This window comes from Cataglyphis hispanica, chromosome 5 (genome assembly GCF_021464435.1).
Source record: "Cataglyphis hispanica isolate Lineage 1 chromosome 5, ULB_Chis1_1.0, whole genome shotgun sequence".
NCBI classification, from domain to species: domain Eukaryota; kingdom Metazoa; phylum Arthropoda; class Insecta; order Hymenoptera; family Formicidae; genus Cataglyphis; species Cataglyphis hispanica.
In genome coordinates this window covers 4,993,269-5,016,119 of record NC_065958.1, presented here as the reverse complement: position 1 = coordinate 5,016,119, position 22,851 = coordinate 4,993,269, and the positions used below count along the sequence as shown (strand labels likewise).

At 32.3% G+C, this 22,851-nt stretch overlaps 2 long non-coding RNA genes across 3 annotated transcripts in view; one reads left to right on the top strand and one right to left on the bottom strand.

The window, feature by feature from the left end:
• Positions 1-22,851, bottom strand: part of LOC126849511 (uncharacterized) — a 66,605-nt gene that overhangs the window by 40,361 nt on the left and 3,393 nt on the right. The window lies entirely within an intron of this gene.
• Positions 12,569-16,030, top strand: LOC126849512 (uncharacterized). Its single transcript, XR_007687414.1, has 3 exons — positions 12,569-12,759; positions 13,235-13,901; positions 15,795-16,030. It is a non-coding gene; the product is annotated as an uncharacterized LOC126849512 (long non-coding RNA).

The window sequence follows — 22,851 nt, the reverse complement described above, 5'->3', positions numbered from 1 at the left end:
TTATCTATAATCTTACTAGGGAAAAGTCCGAAATTTTGGATTTAATGATGCGGAAAGTTATGGTATTTACTGCAATTTATAAAATTCTTTGGAAAGTATTTATATCATGAAAGAGAAACGAAAAGTTATTTGTTCGTTTTTCTTTTGCCTGAGATTACTACTGAAGAAAGAGAAAATTAATAACACCCGTAACAAAAAGAACAAAAATCTCAAATACTCTGGGAATTTGTATGATAAGAAAACACAAAACAAATTCTTCTTCTAAATCGTAAAAAAAATTTACTTTTAATCATAGAGATAACTCTTATTGTTAACGTTATCCTTAGTATGATCTTACGTATCACGTAAACGGTAATAAACTCCACGAAAACATGGTGATACGTTGAAATCGCTCGGTCCGATTCATACGAAGCATACCATATTAAGTTTCAGTAACTGACAACGTGCGCGTAAGGGGAGCCGGATACGATAAGGTGTTATCGTTTGGGGGCACGGACGCGCGCGCGCGCACAGACGGACCTACACATACACACACACAAGATCTCGGCTTATACAGGCCTTCTTTATCTTTCTGTCTCTCGCTTGCACACCCGATATATCTTGCTACGGATATATGTACTTGGAAAACTCGGTGCGGTACAAGTTTCTTGGACTTTGACGTTACTCGCCGTGAGTTCCTCCACGAATAGGAAACCTTCGGAATGATAGAATAGCAATTGTACTACGAGCAATAATGTGGAATGAAATAACGCTTCATTAGCATTAAAGATGGCTTAAGGTTAATTTAAAGAATTTCAATGAGAAAAAAGATTTCATAGATATAAATTTCATATATTTTCTTAACGGAGAAATTTCTCTTGTAATTAATAAACATAAATAAAATAAGTACTAAAAAAAATATTCTGTTTCTAATGATAAAATTATGATAAAACATCAATTTACTATTATTTTCTGAATCGTACAATACACATAAACATGAATAAAAATTTATAACGTGAAACAATGATAATCGTGTAATTAGAGATATTCTTTGAATTCTATAATAATTTTTTTACATATTGCATTTTGATAGGACAGAAAGTTTGTGGCAACGTTTTTCGCGCATTTTCTGTGCTTTGTTGCTTCACGCATTAAAATATCTTTGCACATTGGAAAGTGTTTGCGGATCGGAGATATTTTTGGACGTGAAAATGTTTCCACGATGTGAAGAGGTCGACGAAGTCGCATCGTAAAAGAGAGACGGGGATAGAGAGGGATTCGCGAAGATGCAAATCTCCTGTCGCAATAACCAAACGTTTTCTTTTCGTTTGCGTCACGTCTCACATACCAAGAATAATCAATGACAGTTACACGTGTTTACGCTTGCAATATTATTTATTCCAATGATATTTACTATCAGAATAATAAATTGAACAAGCATCTACCAGCTCTTGATAAATATTAAGTTAATTAAAATATATTAATTATGTTTTTACGATAATATGTTATACTGAAATAGTTTTCAAAGAAAACAAAAATTCTGCACTCCACAACACTGCACAACAAAAACAGCTGTGACATAAGTTTATAAATATCGATCGAAACAAATGTATGTATCTATGGACTATTTTAATTTTCCACATAATTTTAATATATAAAAAACAGGTTTACATGGTAATAGAAGCGTGATTTTATATTTCAACAGATTTATCGTGCTTCATTCTCGGGACCTTCTGTAATTCGTCTTTCTTTTTCATACAAGTATGAAACTCGACGGAAGATACGCACTATCTACACGTGGCACACGGAATTTCAGAAAAATTATCAGAAAAGTCCTTTTATCATCGCTTAAGTGTTTACCGTAAAAGATAGAAAAATTTCGTAAAAAAAATTTGTCCGATCAATTGAATAATTTTTCAGTAAAGCTTTGATTATTGTTATCACACTGATCTCACAAAGTTTACTAATTATAGATAGATTAAATAATGAAAAAAACAATTACACAAAAATACATTCAAATTTTAATTATTATGTCTTAATTACTCTTTTTCGGATACGATTAATCTATTTTGAATAATTATGTTTATATAGAATCTGAAATAGAGAAATAATAAGTTGAAAAAATAGAATAAAACGCATTTCTTAATTTCAAGTTAAAGTTTTTGATAACTTGAAATAAATTTTTTTCCAATGAACAAAAAGCATTCTCTTATTCGAACAATTTTTAAATAATTTCAAAAGATATACGATAGTGCTTTAATTAATTTTATAAATGTGTAGAGATAAGATATCAGAAATTATTATTATTAAGCCATCTGTGAAGCATGCGATAAATGAAAACGTACATTGATCAAGTATATATTGCGTGTGTGAAAACATGGATGGCACATGGATCACCCGATAGATTCGCGTGAGATACGCTTATATATGATAAGATTTACAAATCCGACATTTAATTTCAATGATCATTGATTACGAGAGCAACGGGGATTAATACGAATTAATTTGGATGCATGCATTATTAAAGAATTAATTAATAAAGGACCTTCGATATGTGTGGAACCGGCAACAGGTCCATTAGACTTGGCAACATCGCCATCGGTTAAAATGTAAACAACAGAGTATAGTACAGTACCTGCTAGAAGTTTAAGAAATGCTGAATAGTACAATTCACTACAAAAGTATCACTTTACTTTATGTATTCTGCTGAGAATTTTTCATGAAAGGGATAAAATAAATTAATTTAACTTTGTTAGATTATATTTATTACAATTACTCACACGCTGTAACAGACAAATGAGAGTAAGTGCGTCTGGTATAGCCCTGAAAGGGAAAGAGAGGAGAAATTCATGAAGCGAGAAAGACGAGAAGAAAAATGAGGCAAGATCGTTGAAGGGAGCGGGGTAGTTACGAAAGAATGAGATGAAGAAGGATGGAGAGAGGACCAGTAGGTCCTTAAGATCTCTTGAAAAATGAATCTCCCACAGGTTCAGGGCCGCGGCAGGGCCTGATTTTTGGTCCGCATGAGCGCGGACTGAAAGGCATCCCTAACCTGCGTCAAAACCCTATAAAATCGAGTTTTTCGTTCCGGCGCGATTCTAATCTCAGAATTTACGAAAATATGATGTCTACTCGTCGAGGCACTTTCGTTACTTAAGCCTTCACAACGACTCCTATCGAGATTAGATTAACTTAAGTGAAGACTCCTCCGTCAAGAGAGAGTGAGAGACACTAGCTCAGAATTTGTCAAAGCTTTATTACGCTCTAAATTAACTCCTTGTCTTTGCTGGTATGTAAAAAAATTTTCATAATGGAAGGGAAACTCTTGTCTCATAGAATTTCAGGCTGGAAATCGTATAGATTTTTATGGTCACATTTTTCTTTTTTAATATATTTAAATTTATTATGTGCAAATAGAGAAAATTTTATATGAGATAGATTCAATTCTTCAAAGATAATCTTTGAGATTGTATCTATTTCTATCTTTTTTCATTACGTATTTATATTACGTTTTTGGATATTTTAGACTTAACTGCTTCATTTCACGCACACATACACACACACACACATACATAGTTCTTCAATTATATTTCATTAAAAACCGGTTGTTCCAAAAATAAAATATTAAATTCTTTATATGCGACGAAAGACAGACAAGTTTGTCATACAAAGGTGTACTTCAGCAATGATAAATGTGTGTCTAAAGATAGCAATTATCATCAAAATATGATATTTAAATCAAGCATACAAACAACAGCAGTGTCTTGTTATTCCGGAGCTAGTGTAAAGTGTTGTAGTTCAATTCGTGAATATTTAAAGATTCTATAGCTATAGTATTATTGCGTCCACTTAAATGTAAACCAAGATCTAAATTCAATCAAAAAATATTACACTACATTGCAAAATTTATCTATAATATCAAATATATATCCAATAAAAAATAGAGTTCTTTTAAAAAACTAATATTAATATTATCGTTAAATGTTTTCGGAACTTTGGTTGTATTTATCAAAAAATTCACGAATTTGAATATATATTGAACTTTTTATAAAAAAAATTGAAAGATCGCAACCTGTTATTTAAATAGCTTTTAATTACTTATTTACTTTTTTTCATGCAATTTTTTTCAATATTACCTAACTACATATTGATTATAATATATTAACTTGAATAATGAACAACGTTTTTGTAGGTAGCTGTTATTGTGATAGAACAAAGAAATTTGACACGAAAGAGAGGACATAAAACTTATTCATATCCTTTTCCTTGTCTCCCTCTGTGTTCTACAATGTGGCATTCTATATGCATATTCACAGAGTGTCGCGTACGATAATGGATTTCCTTGGTTGGAGCATTCACACAACGAGCCGCCTCTTGCATATTATAAGTGCCATCGAACATGGCGTGCCGAAGAAACTGGACATCATTCCATTCGATATCTCAAAGTCGTCGGTATATAATACCGAAGAGATGAGCAAATAATGACCCAGTTAAAATTGTTAAAGTTTCTCGCTCACGTGAAAAATGTAACTAAAATTACAAAAAACTATCATTCGTCTAAAATATTTTTCATTTATAATTATTATAAAGTTATATATTTTTCTTCGCGCTTACGTACATATATTCACAATTATTATAAATTTTTTGTCCAATAAATACCAAAGCTTTCATTTAAATTTTTTTTTTCTTTTTTTCTTTTATCTTAAGGATTATGTTTTAATTCATGTGAGGAATTAAAGGAACCATCGATCTTTCGGTATATGAGCTTCTTCACGTAAAAAGTTCGATTATGCGAACATCTATCCATACACGTACAATTGCATGATCGATTGCGATTGATAAGCACGGGCAAAAGCTTCGTCATGCAAATCAATCGACGACAAAAACACGCGATATGAATGGAAGATTTCACAGGGGACTTCGAAAACTTGTTCGCATCTTTGCAAAATTACCTCAATTGCAAAGTTACAGTCACGTTCTTACATCACATTGCGGTATTTGTGTCACGAAAGTCTTCGTGAATCCACATTCTTAAAGTTTTCCTAGTTTGATCCTAGAATACCGTGAGCTATATAAAATATTAATGTTGACAGAGAAGCGTAATGTGTCAAAATTTTGCAAAAGAATTTGACAAAATATCGTGAAATATTTTTAATATACATTCACCTATGTAAAAGAAAAGTTATAATTAAAGAAATGTAAGCCAGTGTGTGTAATGCTCACGTATGTAATGCTCTGTATAAAACCTCTGTATAAAATAAGATTTTTAAACCTTAGACGTGCTAGAAATAATTATCACGCGTAAACTATTGCATTTATATTGCAGAGTACAAAAAAAAGGAAGATGTACATATGCGTGCACCGACGTACTTTCATTCATAATCAAAAATAATAAGACATTTCTTGTGATTCAAATATTATAACAAATTCTTAAATCATTAACTCGAGCTAATAAAAAAGAAAAACATCAAGCCGATGTATTTACGTGATTTACATGGACACGATATCTACAATGAAATCGCAAGCAATATATATTATACTTCACTTTGAATAGATTTTATTTTGACGGTATACAAAATTATTAAATTATCAAAAAGAAAGATAACGATAAGAATCTTTCGTTATGTTTTTGAATTCCCTTCATTCAGGCGTAAACAAATTAATTAGTTTAGCTGTGTTATGGTGTTTATAGTGTTAAGCTATATCGATGCAATTTTCTCAGTATTGAATATCAAATATTAGAAAGATAAAAAAATTTCTTTTAATTCCTCTTCAATCAATTTATTTGTTCTAAAAATTGTATGTGTCAGCAAACAATAAAACAGACTACAAAAAAAAAAAAAAAACTCATATCCCTGAAGCCGACCAAGAAATATAATTTTTGAAAGCAACTGTACTGCTATCGTTCTGTTATTGCGGAGAAATTGATATAACCCTACCTACACCGGGCCCTTTGCGTATATGTAACCAAGTCCCGCCTGTGTCTGGCCCGATATCGCGGACATGAGAGAAAGAGAGAAGGAGCGAGCGTGAGAGAACGGAGAGTGGTCGAGACAGAGATTAACTACTCATAATGCCAGAACGAACAGGACGGAAACCTTCCACAAGATCTGAACTGGAGAGATATAGGCCCACACGAAAAGGACGCGGCACGAGAGTCTGAGAGAGACGCAGAGACGTCCATAAGATGAGATTACGAGAGACACGAATGATCCGTAAGATCGAGGGAGACGTACTGTTGGCGAGATCGGAGCGCGCGGAGTGAGAGAAATGGAAACATACGCTTCAACGAAGACTGAAGATCCTGCGGAGTGATGAAGGGAATCGGGGAGAGAAATGAGTGAGATCCCGAAGACACGAGAGAGAGATAGAGAGAAGGAGAGAAACAGAGAGGATAAAAGCGATAAGGAGAGAGAGAGAGAGGAGGAAATGACTGATTGAAGAAGTGGAGGGAAACCTGGTTCGAGCGAGAGGGACTGAACGAAACGAGGAGGGGAAAGTGCCTCGAGCCTTGAGGCATCTCGGGGGAGATTTTTTATCCCTTCAAGGTCAGACCTTCAATATGGCCGTCGTTGGACCACGGACTCTCCGAAGAACAAGAAAAAGATAGAGAGAAAGGGAGACGCAGAGAGAGAAAAGTTAGGAGTGTCGGGCGGCTTAAGAGCACCGTAAACACCTCGGCCGCCCGGTATCGACGGTGATACCGGCTTCAGAATACTCGACCGGTTCTCCTCGTGGTCGTATCTCGTCGCCGAAGAGGATACGTCTGGCAGGGCGACGCTAATTAAGCGGAATCGCGAACAAGCGAGTCATTTCGCGGTTGCGAACACGACAAATACGTCTCGTAAGCTGCTGTCGGGGAGGGAGAGAGAGAGAGAGAGAGAGAAATCCTCTCTCTCTCGTATAATAATAGAAACATAGATCCTACTGCGTATTGGATGGAGACTAGAAGATTCGCGACTTCATTAATTCGAGTCAAGATAAAATCATTTACTAAACTGAAAGCATGCAACGCAGCTTTGTAAAAAATATATTTGCATATCATTGTATTGATTTGTATAAAAAATTACAGAGAGAAATAAATTTATAAAAAATTTAATTTCTTTTCTGATATTTTAATATTATTATCTGTTTCTTCATACACATACTATATTATTAATCTAAACTCGAGAATTTTAAGAATCTTTTGTTACATAGAGTGATAAAATTTCGCGCGAATATTGAATATCTTGCTTCTATAAACAATTTCAAATGGCTAGCTTTTTTATTTTTTATAATATTATTCATATAAAAGCTATATTTTTTTCTTATTTAACACATACACACACATATGTAATAATATACTATTTTATATAAAAGTTTATTATATTATATATATTTTAAATATACACATATTATATTTTAAAAAATTCTAGAATAATAACACGATTTCGAGTCTACAATGAAAAATCATGTAAACAATTTTCTTACTAGAATGCATAATAAGTAGTCTTTAAAAAAGTGACGATAACGATGAATGTAATAACGAATTGTAAAGACTGTCATTTCTCTCGGATGCCGAATGTCGAAAGTCATTGGATTATAAATCACGCGACGTCCCGCCGTACTGCCCTACCGTTGCGGCTTTTTTCTATCTGCATATACGTCATTATAGGATATGGCAAACCGGAAACGAAACGGTCTAAGGAGATTCTGTTTTGTTTTGATTTAACCCACTTCTCGAAGGTCATGCCGAAATTAGAAACTCCTACGATTCGCTTCCGACTTTCATTTGCGCCCGCACTCGCGCGATTGCGAGCAAGAATTCGAAGTGGAGAAAGTATTTCTTCGAGATTCTTTCAAGAGAAGCGTAATGGTTTCATGAGTAGAGAGACAAGGATCGGAGAGAAAAAGGATAAATTCACTTTTTAAATTGTGGTAGTAATGAGAGGAGAGAGACACATATAATATCTTCAGCTTTTATCAGAAAAATCAGAAAGACATCAGAAAAATATTTATGGACAATTAGTATTATAAATATAGATAAATCCAAGAATGTAAATTAATTAATTAGTTAAATGATTAAATAGACTAAGCAATAATGTTTAATAAAAAAAATATGTAAGAAACACATATTTAAAATATATTAAAAGATCTTCTAACATATTTTATTAGACACTTGCATATCTCTATGCTATTAATATTGTCACGCGATTTTTATTCATGATAAATCATACAATAGGATTAAATAAATCTGAAAAAGAGAGGAGAACGAAGAGAGGATGTGTATATAACTGTGTGTAGGATTGTAATACGGATAAGCGACACGGTGACATCGAACAGTCCGATAAACGGACCGGTTCCTTGTCTGATTTCCGTTCCTGTAATCTTCTCGTGGGAGGGACACAATTTGGAAATTATAAAATAAATTTCAGAGGCTTCCCGAGTTCAAGCCGTTATCCTGCACGATGCGCAACTATGCTGGCGGAAAAAAAGGATCGCTGAACAAAAAAAGTATTGCTTTACAATGCTGCGGTAGTATTCTCTAGAAGAAGATCTCCAAGAAAGACATTCGTAACATTAGAAATATTATTATCTCTAATTTTATATTATTTTATTAAAAGTGAGAAACTTGATAGCTAAACTATCAATATTTGCACCGAAAAATACTCTAAATATTTATATTTATAAATCGAAATCAGTAATAAACTTCGTAATATCGACGTCTCATGGATGTGTACGGAGGTCAAATTGTTTATGTGAAATATCATATATATCTGAAGAAAAATATAACGTGACTAATGGTATTTTGAGTGTTACGCGATTGCCGGTAGGCTAGAATCAGCATGAAACATAACTTATCGGCGCTTTTATTTACATTTGTTTTATCACACAAGTATCGTAATATTTCTCCTTAATGTTTGTTATTCGATTGCGCGATATTGTCCCACATTGCTGATCCGTCATCGTTAACGGATGCATAAATAATCAAATTAACGAGATGTTAGCGAGTTCGCTGACGTAAATCACGCAAATTGTAATCGATTGTTACATAAGAGCAATAACAAGCAAACTTTGCGTAACGCCGATCAGAAAAATTACTCGTTGATTTTCTCTCTTTTGCACATACTCGAGTAAATCGAAAATCTTGATAATTTATTTCTTATTATTTTCACATTATAGAAAAAAATTGTTCTATAGATAATTTCTTTCACAACAATATTTTCAACAATAATCATTATATTCCGTATTAATCGTAGATATTAAATCAAATCTGACTGCTCTTATATCTGTAGTTGGAGCATCGCGGCATACGATGGCATCCCTCGGGGTCGCCATGCGAGGCACGCCGTTGATCGAGGCATTCATAAATTTCATAATGCAGGTCGACCGCGATTGAGAAAGAGAGAGAGGAGGGAAAAGAGAAAGAGAGAAATTCTATCGTCTGGATAAATAAATATATAGACGAGACGCGGTCGAGCACACAGGTGTCTCATAGAAACGAGAAAAAGGGATGGGAGAATGTTATGCGCGTCACTGACGAGACGTGCGAGCACCTTTAGATGGGATTGGTGTATAAGGGGACCGAATCCCACCACTGGACCCTCCATTTTAAAAGGGCCCGAAAACCATGAAGGTTCCCCACACGCATATTTCGTCGCATCCCTTTTCTTATTTCCCTTACCGTCTTTTTCGATTATACACCCCCGCATACGTTACGCAAAGAAATGAATTCTCAACGCTGTAAATAATGACAAATATATATGACGGAAAAAAAAAAATAGGAAAAAATGTCTGTTCCTAAAATTCTATTTACTATCCCTTACAAAATTAAGATTAATATTTCAATAAATGAGTTATTACAATAACACGATAAAATAACATGATTTTACACTAAAAGTGATAAAAAGTATAAGAAAGCAATTTTTGGCATCGATACAATAACTTTTTTTTTAATATTAATTAATTGGAATATTTAGATTATTATAAAAATAAAATTTAAAGATATTTGTGAATTTATATGTAAATTTATGAGTTATTGTAAGAAATAAATTTATTAATGTAAAAAAATAAATTAACAATTTTTTATCATTCTCTTCAATCTACAAATATCTATTTCCTGTTTATGTTGCACAACTAGCAATTGATTCAACTGAGAAATTTGATCGGCTGTAGAATTATATTCGACATTTGAAACGATCTCTCCACCTCGCTCAAGATCACCTTTTTTATCACGATATTCACCCCATCCACCTACAGTATATGTAGGGATGAAAGCCGCAGGTGCTGCAGTCTTCCCTAACCCCTCGTATTTAACCAATGGCGTCGTCATTACTAAAGGGCCGAGATATTTCTATGGCAACACGCGATTGATGGCGGTCCACGTATATAAAATCAAATGGAGGAGGGATTTCTATTTTCTCCCTTATATAAGCGGTTAAATCTCGCAAGCAGTGGCTAAAGTATCGTTTCAAAATTATATAGCGGTATAGTAGAAATATCATTCAAATAACACATAATATCATAAGAGATAAAATATTCACACAGACACAAACATATAATTAGTATTACTTTGATAAAAAATGATGACATCATTCATCTAATAATATTAATGATCAGTGAATAAATAAATTGCTTGTTCAAAAATCGCGATAATAATAAATGCGATTCTTTATATTTTTGAAATTATATTTTTTTTCTCTCTTTCTCTCTTCTCTTTTTCTCTTTCTCTCTCTCTCTTTTTCTTTCTCTCTTTTGTTTATTTAATTATACAAAACATAAAATTCTATCATATTTATAAAAAATAAAATGTATTTTTAAAATATTATGTACTAATATTTTAAAAACTCACATACACATACATATACATATATATACGTTTATGTATATAAGTTGCCTACTAATTATATATATATATATATATATATATATATATATATATTTTATTTAAATTACTTATAACTGTTGTACCTAAAATCATACTACAATCTGCCGAAAGGGCAAATTTATTTTCGTATAATTTTGTTATAAAGAAATTTACTTCAAAAGACGTCTACGCCCTTGCAAACGTCTTAAACATCTTAGGGATGCGACACACATGTACGCCCGTCGACTGAACAATTATTGGCCGCTTGTATCTTCAGCATCTTTCTCATTCACTCACAACTCTTATCGCGGCCATATATATTCTTAATCTGAACGAAAATTAATTACGTAATCGCACGTTTGTTTGCAATTAAATTTTTCAATCAAATAAAATTAGTTACGAAACTCTTACACCACAAAACAGACTGGTCTAAAGTATTCCGTATCGTAGACATCTTTCCCACGACCTCAAACGTATTCTGTACAACCGTTGGATGGTCCACGATGTCTACGGGGGTGCACAGGCCTGCTTTCACATATGGTTTGCGCAAAAAAGATTCTTATGCAGTATCATGTCGGATAATTTACAGGATATTTATGATGATATTTTGTTTTTTCAATTAAAAACTAGATTTTTTTCTCTGAAAACATATCTCTCTAATAATAAATAAAAAATCGATTTTTCTATCAATTCGCTCTCTGAATCGACCATAAATAGAGCATATATTCCAAAAAGTGATAAAAATACACACTTCAAGAGTGAATGAAAATGTGTTTGAAATAGTCAAAAGATCACAATAATCAAAAATTGAAAAAGTCAATCTCGCATAAAAAATAGAATATTAAAATTTGCAAAGCTATGCCCTATGTGTATAAAAAAATTATCCGACCTTAGTAAACCACCATTCCAATCACTACATTTTATAAAGATTGTGAGATTTTATAAAGAGGATCGCGCGATAAAAACCGTTTTCGAAGAAATTAAATTACCGCGCAAAGATAGTTATTCTACACCGGCGAATTATCGCTTCATCCTCCTCTAATAATGATATTAATTTTCTGGCAACCCGGTATTTCTCTCTCGATCATTACGCCCTCGCAAAACTAACGGGCGATTTATTTGATACGAAAATTGCTACTAGGCAAACGGCTGAAAAAGATTGTTATCCCATTTCGAGCTTGCGCGATCATTTTGCGATAAAGATCTCATTACAGAAGCATGAAATTGCAAGAAGATAGCAAGCGAGATAAATGACGAAACAAAGAGATAATCGTCGTAAAGATTAAACTTTTGCTCCGGAACAAATTAGGGTGTTACACACATGCTGCACAAAAATACATTATCTGTGTACGTTTTTCAATCTTTGATATCAATTTTCTTTTACAATTTTGATATTAGAAATATATACGATGGTGATTTAATTGCTATAATGTAATATTATAATTTTTATTAGAAATAATCAATGTAATTATGATCAACTAAACAATTTTTCAACTTTTAATTCTTTTCACTTTGATATTTTTGTTGTTGTTGTATTTTTATACTGTGCTTGCAATTTGCAATGCTTTTACACGTGCTGTACGACGGTACTGATGCAAGTATCGTATCTTACATAACGTTGTGATTTATGAATGATGGACATTAATTAGCCGGGCAATTTCCGGTAATCACCCGGTTTTTCCCGGGCGTCTTGGTGATTTCTCTCCGCAGAAGTACTCTCGCAACGCGCATGTAAGGATTAAAGTAGGAGGATTTCTTGCCGCGGATCGCGGAGGCGAGTTGGTCATAAAGGATCGCTTATTATTATCGAATTACACGTGACGAATCGCGGATGTGAACGACAGTTATGAAAGGATATTGTCTGAGTGAATCGATTTTACGAAGATATTAAAATTAGACATCGTGCACGAGCTTCGATCATCTTCGGCATTTACGTAAGGATTGAAAAACTGGAAGAGGAAGCAAATCTAATTCCAGTCATTTGTAAATCATGGATTATTTTTGATTACACGCTTCATAAATGTGCAAATCAGAAAATACATATTTCTTTTATTCTTTATGAAGATGGCACAAATAAAAATAAAATTTATTTCAAGAAGTACCAGTTCATATAATAGAATCAATTCTTTAATAATAAATAAATTTTACATCAACTTTCAATTAGCTAAAATCAAAGATTTATTGTCTTTAATAATAAACTTGGATTAAACGGTCTAATCCAACAATGATAATCGTATTTTATTTGATAGTAAAATTATTAAATTATTTTTAATATACGACGTTTTAATAGATAATATTTAAGATTTTTCAACATTTAAAAAAATATTTTTATCTGCAATATTATAATATACTAAGCAAACGTAATGAATCATCACGCTATAATTAACGAATTCATTATTTTCTTTCCAGACTTGCATATGTCATCGATAGACTTATCGCACGGATATTGTTTATGCATTATGTCACACGATATTTTGTATTCTGTCATACATATGTAACATCAAGTTAACCTATATTTGAGCGCATAACTTTGTATAAACCTGCCGATTTTTTCCCGCTCCGAATTCGATATGCGTATTTGACTTTTTAAACGGCGAAAGCATGCGTCAACGATTCCTCTCGTGATTCGTTAAAAAAAAAAATGCTCTGCAGCAATACGTCCGCACGATAATCGATACCGAGAATAATTTTTCGGTCATTGTTTGCTTCGAAAGTCGATGCGATAGCTCGCTTTAAAAAAAAAACGCGAATACAGATTTCTAATTTCTTGTTGAAGTCAATGAAGGAAAAGATGTAATTCAATATTGCATATCAGATAAAAGTAACAATGTTGTTTGAAAATATTCAATATATAAATATTGGTAGAATAAAAAGAAATTTGCAGATTCAATTCGCGTACGAAATGCAGGGATTAAGTAATGTAAAATTTCCGGAAGAAGAGAAGAGACAAGCCAAGGAGAAAAGAACGCTCGATGCGATATAGCAGCCGGCCCTCTCGACTTGCGTGTCGCGCAAGAGCAAGTCCCCTCGGTTCGTCTAAGGCCTTTCTTCATCGTGTATATGCAGAAACGTGCGAGTAAGTATCAAGCAAGGCCACGGGGGTGTATTCCTGGCCATGTATCAGGGACCGTAACGTTTCCCAGCCGCCACCATAACGGAGTCTACCCTTCCCGTGTTTCGCGCACAAAATGCATGGCGAAATGGTACATTCAGTCCAATGTCAGAAATTGCATATTGTTACTTGCGAGTTCGTCATATAGATAGAAAAATATCTTGTTCGAGATTATGGATTATCGTCTTGCCGATTGTAAACAGATAGTCGAACGTAAAAAATAATAATAACAAGTACTCGATACTGATAATCAATTATAGTTTTCTTATATTGTAACGTAAAAGAGATGTGCACTCTTGCTTAAACTGAAAAATGTTGGAAAAATTATAGAAAAAAGGCCAAATTGAAATGTTAATAGCATTTTTAATAGAGATCAGCGATAAAATTGAAGCATAATGGATATTACTTAATCCTAATTCGTCGAGCGCGAAACCATGTAATATTAGCCGCAGAGCGTTACCTTTTTAGCAAAAAGCCGCATGATTTAACGCTATTACAGCCATTGGAAATATAATCGAAATCTCCACAAGATGCGAACGAACGACAAAGAAATAATGGTTTAAAATATGATTGGAATAAATCGTCGCACCGCTCGTAAAATCTTTAATCGATTGCAAAGTATAGCGGAATCTAATACACTTACAATTAGTATGGACTGCGTTATTACAATAGCGTAATAGCGGAAGATGACGAGGTAATATATGTGTGTAGGCATGAACGCGGATAAAATATATCTTCTATCATGCATAGTGCGATGCTCGCGCTCGTCCCGTTATTGCAGACAGCATACGCAATAAAATCGTAAAGGTCTGAGAAACAATTTATGTTAATGGAGGCCTCCTTTTCACCACACGAGTCATTAGATAGAACGGCGCAATTAGCGTCGTAAGTTTAGGTCAATGTTACAACGGCGAACGCGCATTTTTTTTCACAAAGCTCTACTACTCGCTCCGTTTCAATAAACGATGCCGTCGATTCCTGTAAATTTCTCTCAACCAATAATGCAAATAATGCTGGCATTATTATTCCGGAATACAGAGTACGTCTGTGAAAACAGCCGTCAGTTTGACCGACTGAATGTCGCACGCGGGTGCATTTGGTGATAAGAACACCAGGATGTATTATACATGTCGATGTTATCGTCTGAGTTTACAAAAGTAGGGTGACGCGTAAACATATCGAGGAATATAAAAGGCAAGCGGGACAATCTGCATGAAAATAATTTTACTATTAAATAGGTTGAGGTTAAATAATCAATTAATGACGGATACTAAGTTTAGATGCATAAAGATTTTTAATGCATATTTTAAAAAGCAATATAGATAAAAGAAATATTTTAAGTGTACTCTTTTTATTATAAAAAAATAAGTATTATTTATACTGATATTTTGCTTATACTTTTTCTTTTTTCTGTTTAAATAAAAATATAATAACATCTTATATATAATTGGAGAATATCATCTTTAAAAAAAATAATTTACAAATAGTATAAAATAAAAATCTAATATATTCTTTATTTCGTATTAGAGAACTTATTTTATTATGAATTCGAATAAAGTCGATTCCGCTGTGCAGTTGGTAGTCAGGTAAAGCATTATGCGAGAGTTGAAATCAAGTTAATTTTCAATTTTTTAAAGATTACAAGAAAAAAATATATATATAAAAATTACAATATATAGAAAATTTTGTGATAAAATTGATAAAACATTCGAAATGCGTTAAAAGAATGGAAAAAAACTGTGTGATAAACCTTTAAAGCCGCACACTTTCGCTATGTAAGCATCTATTGGATGAACGGAGGCAAAATTATCTTAGCGAGTGACTTTCACCCGATTGACTTTCCCTTTCTCTCTACAGTGCGAGCAGAAATAATTGGACGCGTGGCTGGCTCTTTCTGGCATCGGAAGAGTCTGTTGGCCCACTTCCGGATCGAATATGGCCATATCTCTGATCGTTTAACTGTTTACGTTCACCAGTGAGACTACCAATGATACGCAAGTTTTAAATTCGTTAATTGGCACTGGAAAGCTTCAAACGAGTATGTTTATATGTTAAACATAAAAAAAAGTTCTTTTAACAAACATATGTCTGTAATTAGCTCATCCGTTTATTTATAGTAATCACTATTTGAAATCTAATTGTAGACTCAGTCGTTCTGATTCCGTTCTCTCTCCGATAATAGTTATTATATGTGATACTGTTATCTCTTTAAAATATTTTTTAATATGGGAATTCAAAATAAAAATGGAATTATAACTGTAATAACATTGAATTTTCGAAATATATTTGAAATATATTTGAGATATATTTGAAAATATATTTTTCACTGAGATTTCAGTGAGAAATATATTTGAAAATATTTCTCACTGATAAATATTAAACCTTAGGTTGCGCCACTTATTGAAGTCAGATAAGATATTTAATATTAGATAAGACAAAGACATTAGATTAAAATACATTAGATAATACATTAGATATAGTCACAATAATCTTATAGCAATAATATCACTTTTATTGTTCAACTTGATTAGTTATTGTTAATGTTCTTTTCACATTTTTTCAACAATAAATAATTTCTTGCACAAGTATCATATATTTTTAGCCTTGTTATCTATATCGAAAACCCTGAACAAAATTTTAAATAACCTCGTTATAGAGAATTGACTACGCAATCTATATAGGAGGTGATTAGAGACATAAGGATAATATAACGATATATCAGGAAAAACCATATCGTATTTCGAATGAAAATGATGCGGCAAAATTTATCGGAAAGAGTCATAGAACTTAATAAATTGTTATCAAAAAATGTATAATTTTGTGATGTCATATGGCGTGTTATTCGAATATATACAAAAATTTTATACTTGTTATTCCACAACAGAACGGTTTAATCCAACAATAAAATCATTTTTGTTTTATTAATAATACCTAGCCATTAACAGAATTTTTTTTTTTCATACAAAAGAGCATTAAAAAAATAAAAGTATCGAATAATTTTTAATAATTGTGAATTTGATCACACACATATTTTATTGTGTAATGCAACATTAAATTTTAAATTTGATAAAACAAATTTTTGTAATTCTTGTAAAAATCAGAATTGCTACGCTTTATTTTTATTTAATACACATAATTTTCTTCTAGAAATTTTTTAAAAGTTTCTTTGAAAAACTTTTAGAAAAGTTCGGTTGTGTGTACAGAAGGCGTTACCTCAGATCTTACTAGAAAGATGTAAGATAAGAAAAAATCATTTTAAATTATAGAATCAAGATATAGAAGGTCAAAGGGTTCCTTATCTCGTAGATATACGTCGAGTATGTCGCCGCTGGAAAGGCGCGCAGATAGATAGCATACTAGCCGGATATTATAATGTACTGTAAAAACAGGTTTAATGTGTATTCATTAACGCTAGAGTTAATAACGCGAATTTTAATTAATAGCTGCGTCCAGTCACGTAATATATTTGCAGCTCGTGATGAAAAGCGTATTAAAATATACATATAATATTCTAAACAAGATAAATTTTGCGCAAAAATAATAAAATTTTTAATTTTGAATAGACAACTGCCCGACGGAATATATAAATATTCTCATATTTTTCATAATATATTTTCATAAAATATAATTCAAACATAATCCTAATACAATAATTTTTCAGCGACGAAGAATATTCTAGAAAATGGACAGTGAAGGGCAGATCTTGCGGATCGAAGCGGTCCCAGAGGTTGTGTTAATTATCAATGTAAAGCAGCTTAAGCCAGCCGCTCTAACAGACTATTTTAATCCGTGAGGTCTGTTTTTGCCGTTGTGTCTTTCGACCACTTCCGCCCCCGAATTAGAAGCGCCAATAAACGCGGAGCCCTATAGAGACTGCGTTATTTGACCAAGTGCACACCAGAATCTATCCCTAATTTCTGTATTTATCTCTCTCTCTCTCTCTCTCTCTCTCTTTCTCTCTTTTTCATGCAACGATATGTGCCACTCTACGAGTCTCGAAAAATACCAAGAACACATTCATGAAAAAACCGACAATTCAAGATGGTTAAACATGAGCTGTCTGCGAACGTTGCAAGTGCTAATGAATGGAAGACATGACGCTGCATGATGAGATCTTTCGGAGCGAGGGAACGAGAGAAATACATACATATAAAACCGTTTGAAATTCGTATATATGTAAAGGAAAAACATGGGATGAGAAAAGGGGGAAGACAAGAAAGAAAAATGCGAAAGGGTCTTATGTTAATTAACCTAAAACTATTGGAGAGATTTATTAATATTTACAAATGTATGTTATATTAAGTATATATATATTAATATTATTTCCGCTCTTCCTCATTCTACTTTATTGTTTTATCATATTAGAATGTATACATATCATATTAGAATGTATATCACTTAAACACATCAGAAAAAGAGAAAAAGAAAGAGAGATGTGTCATATGTTAAATGTATAAAACTATTTAATGATTTCACTAATATACACTTGTAATCTATTATAATAAAATTAAAGTTAAAGTAAGTTTTAATATCTGGAGATAAAAATGTAAATTATTAAACTATTAAATTGTATTTAAACTGTATTTTGTCAAGTTACTTTTTAATATACAAATCATTTCTCAAAGATAACCGCAATTTAATTGAATATTTTTATCCTCCCAATGCTTAATTCAAATTTATTTGGTTATTATTAATTAATTATTATATTTTCTTTGATTAATATTTATTTTTAAGATATATTTCTCTTTAATTTTTATAATCATCTAATGACATTTATATTTTGTTCTAGTACTGACAAATTTTTTACAGATTTAGAGATCCGTAAAAAAATTCTGGTATAAACAAAACGAATTTTCGATTATTTTTGTGTATTTTCGACATTTAAAGGGTTTTCGACAATATTCAATAATTTAAAAAATTTTGATAGATTCTAAGATATTTATTTGCAACGTTTATAAAGCCTTGAAATTTAATTGATTTTGGAGGATTTTTGATGGATTTTAAGAATATTTTAACATTATGATTATTGTCATTGTGATAAGAACACTAATATATTTTTTAATGATCCTCTCTACAATGTGCACACGTTTCACGGAAATCAACATGCGATTCGTGCAATGCATAGGATAGAAAGGAAGCTTGCGACTGCGTACAGTAAAACTCGCGATGCGTATTGCAAAGATAGGCGGCCACTCTGAGTACGAAATTATTGTCGCCTGTAAAAAAAACGCGCAGAGGGTCACGCGTACATACATGTACATGCTGCCGATGTGACTCGTTCGTCTCGGTCATCACGGCTCAAAGTGCAATGACTTTGAAGCCCCGCACGGCGCTATCGCCGATCGTTCATTGCAACACGGGTATAACGATAGCGCCCTTCCAAGACCTGGCAATCATAACTGATTGTTGCACTTTAGCTCATGAGGAAATACTATGGGGTTTTTCGAGCAATCTTCCATGAAATAATAGAACTGATACAAGACTTTCTTAAATGTATTGCGAAATTTTTCATCGAAAAATTAATTTTTCAAGTTAAAATTACTTTGAATTTATTAATAATGTCAAGCATAAAAAGACATTATGACTGCTTCGTAAAAATCGCTAATGATTGTAGTGGAAAACTGACCACGCGTTGAATCGATGGAATAGAATAATGACCTCTAGTCCTCTGACTGACATTATTCTCGTTACTTTACTGTTGCATGCGGTCATTAACCCATTGGCATCAATGGGCGGAATAATCCGCGTTCGCGAGTCGATCCGTATCATCGAGAAACGCATTATTTTACAAAATGGTTATATATATATATATATTATAAACAGTTTTTAATAATTTTTCTTTCTACATAATTTTAGAATTATTGAATATGTAGAGTATCAATCTTTAGAAACTAATTTCTTGGCTAATTATACAATACATATGAGTCGTTTTTTATATAGTGAACTCTTGAACATTAATCTTTCTTTATAAAAAGAAAAAAATTATTTTTGCGCAGATTTTTTAATATAATTATTGCATGATATCTGTAAGAGACAACGCATTCCCTAATTATAAGATCAATTTTTGCTTCGGTTACAAAATCGCAAGTCATCTCCCTACATTTCGAAGGAACAAGTCTCAAGAACCTTATTTGATACCAAAAGCTAAAAAATAGCCTTTGTAAAGTTTCGCTTTATTATTTCACTCGTTCCCCGAATAAACATCTTATAACCAAGAAGCGCTATTCCATAAAAAATGCTTGTAATATAAATAAATATAAAAATTATTAATCATTGTAATCTGTAAATGTAACGTAATAGGAGAAATAATAATGATTTATGTAACACTTACACGCAGTTATCATTAATTTAAGATTAATGCAAAATGTGAAAGTTTCGATCAGAGTGGCGCCTGACCGTGGAAACGCCAGAGAATAAGAAAGTAAGAGCGCAAAAACCGCAGATATACGTAAGTGCTTACGCACTTATGCACCATTATTGACTATAGTGACGGCACTGTGCTGCGTAAACTAAAAAATTATGTAAAGGCTACGCTAATAAAGACGGCAAATATCAGAAAAAATATGTCAAAACGGCACCATTCTATTTTAAAATAACAATGTAGATAAAGATTATCAATTTTTACTCGATGTTCTACGTAACTCGCAATTTTTCCAGAATATTTTCTAATGACATTAATGATATGTATTATATTAGCAGCTATTGATTTCTTTCTATCTCCTCCTCTTTTCCTATTTTTCATTTATTTATTTTAAATAAATACATTTTTATTATTTATTAATTATTTCTTGTGCAAAAAATGCAAAAAAAATAAAAATTACAATTTTAAAAATATATATATGTATCTATAACTATAAAAAATTATATGTAAAAGCTTTTTGTAGTTAAAGAAATATATCCTTAAAATTATAACATTTATTTTTACTTTTTTATTATTCAGATTTTCAGTAATGTGTTACCATTATTATAACTTATATATTACTCGAGCATCTTCACATTTCTAAGTAAAAAAATATGATATCAAAATTATATTATCAAATCATCTTTCTTTCGAGCGCTCAACTGTCAAATAACAATTCAATATTTGTCAAACATATATTTTTTGTATACTCTAACTTATCTAACTTTCCTAAGTTTCATATATCTCCTCATCTCTTCACTTCTGTACAGCATGTTGAAATAGACACACAGATTAGCAAATGGAAATATCTATATTCTATATAAACATTAGAAATGAATAAATGTTGACTTAGTTACATTTCGATACCGTTCTCAGGTATATCCGAGAAAGGTTATCGCGAATGCTCTCTCACAAGTGGAGGTTTACGAGACACCATTCACAGCATGTGGAAAGAAATCACCAATGCGTACCAATAACGACAACTTTTTCGCGAAGCAGACTCCGAGAGAGCAAGCGGCTGTCTCAAGCCGACGTTACACAAGCCACCTTTCCGCTCTGTCCGGTTTAGCCGCGTGCATTTACCCGTGTTGTTATATGTCTACCTGCCCGCTTGTGTCGTTGCCTTGGCCTTTGCAATTCTCGGAACGATCTTCGCTCCGATCTATCGATCTGCAATCTACGGATGCAGGTACCTGTGCACCGACATCATAGGCGCCATAGTCTGCCGAAAATATTGGCTAGACAGTACTTAAGATAGTACTTAAGTCAGCTGGATATTTTCCAGGGAAATAAATTATATTTTGAAAACATAAAGAAAGAGAGAGAAAGTACGTCTTTTATCGTCAATTTATATAGTACGCGTTAATTACATAGTGGATGAATCATATGTTTCAGGTACATAATGAAGACTATCTTTAGATTTCTAAGAAACAGCGATTAGTAACATTTTCGATATCATATAAGCTTGTTGTCTCGAATATGATTCAGACGTTAAGTGAATTAATATAGGTTGAATTTTTTTTTGCTGCACACCTACACGCATCAATGACGAAACACGTTATAATATGATACAGGATCTGCATTGATTAATTCCACGACTTGAGCGCAGCATCTTCTGCATCTCGCTCGCCCTGTGACATTTTCATCGTGATATTTTACCACGCGATTCTCTAATTACATAACTTGAAAGTTTTATCGCAACGGCTTTTCTGTATTCCACGTATCTCGCACTCCTTTGAGGGAGAATAGAGAAAAATATTCGCGCGCGCGTTGAGTCATCACGCCATTCAGCATGTGACATTTCCAACGCGCTTTTCTTCTCATATTATTAAACATATTAGCAAAGTTATTACACAATCCCGATATAAATGTGTTTATTTATACTATATATTTTTTTCTTTTATAATACGTTTTGTTTCTTCGATCATTACATATTAGTAACATCTTCTTAAAAAGAAGAAAAAAAAGAATTTTTGAGCGATTAGTTAAGAAATTAGTTAGAAAAGCTAAATTCTTTTTTCATATTGATATAAGACGTTAAAAAACTTTCAGAAGTCTATTAATCTATATATTTTATTTTTATATCCAGCCTTATTTTTATGCCATGTCTTTGCAATAAATTGTAAAATAATCATTACAAAGATGCCTTTTCGTTATTCAAAGCTTTTCTCTTATAAAAACCCGAAAAAACTTTTGTATTAGTCTAAGAATTGCCTACACAAAAAAAGAGAAAACCCAGTGAACAAAGAGATCACAGGAGATATATATATATATATATATATATATATATATATATATATACAATAATATTTAAAAATCTGTTGCAGTAATATTAAAATATATTGCAAAATATCCACTACAGACGTATGTATGAGTCATTCTGACTGTGACGTACTTTGTTCGACATAATGACGTTATAAATTTAAAGTTACAGTAAAAATCCGTAAAGATTTGAATGACCTTGTGCTTCTAACACGTCATCGTTGTAGGACTGCAAGTGATGTCAATAACGGG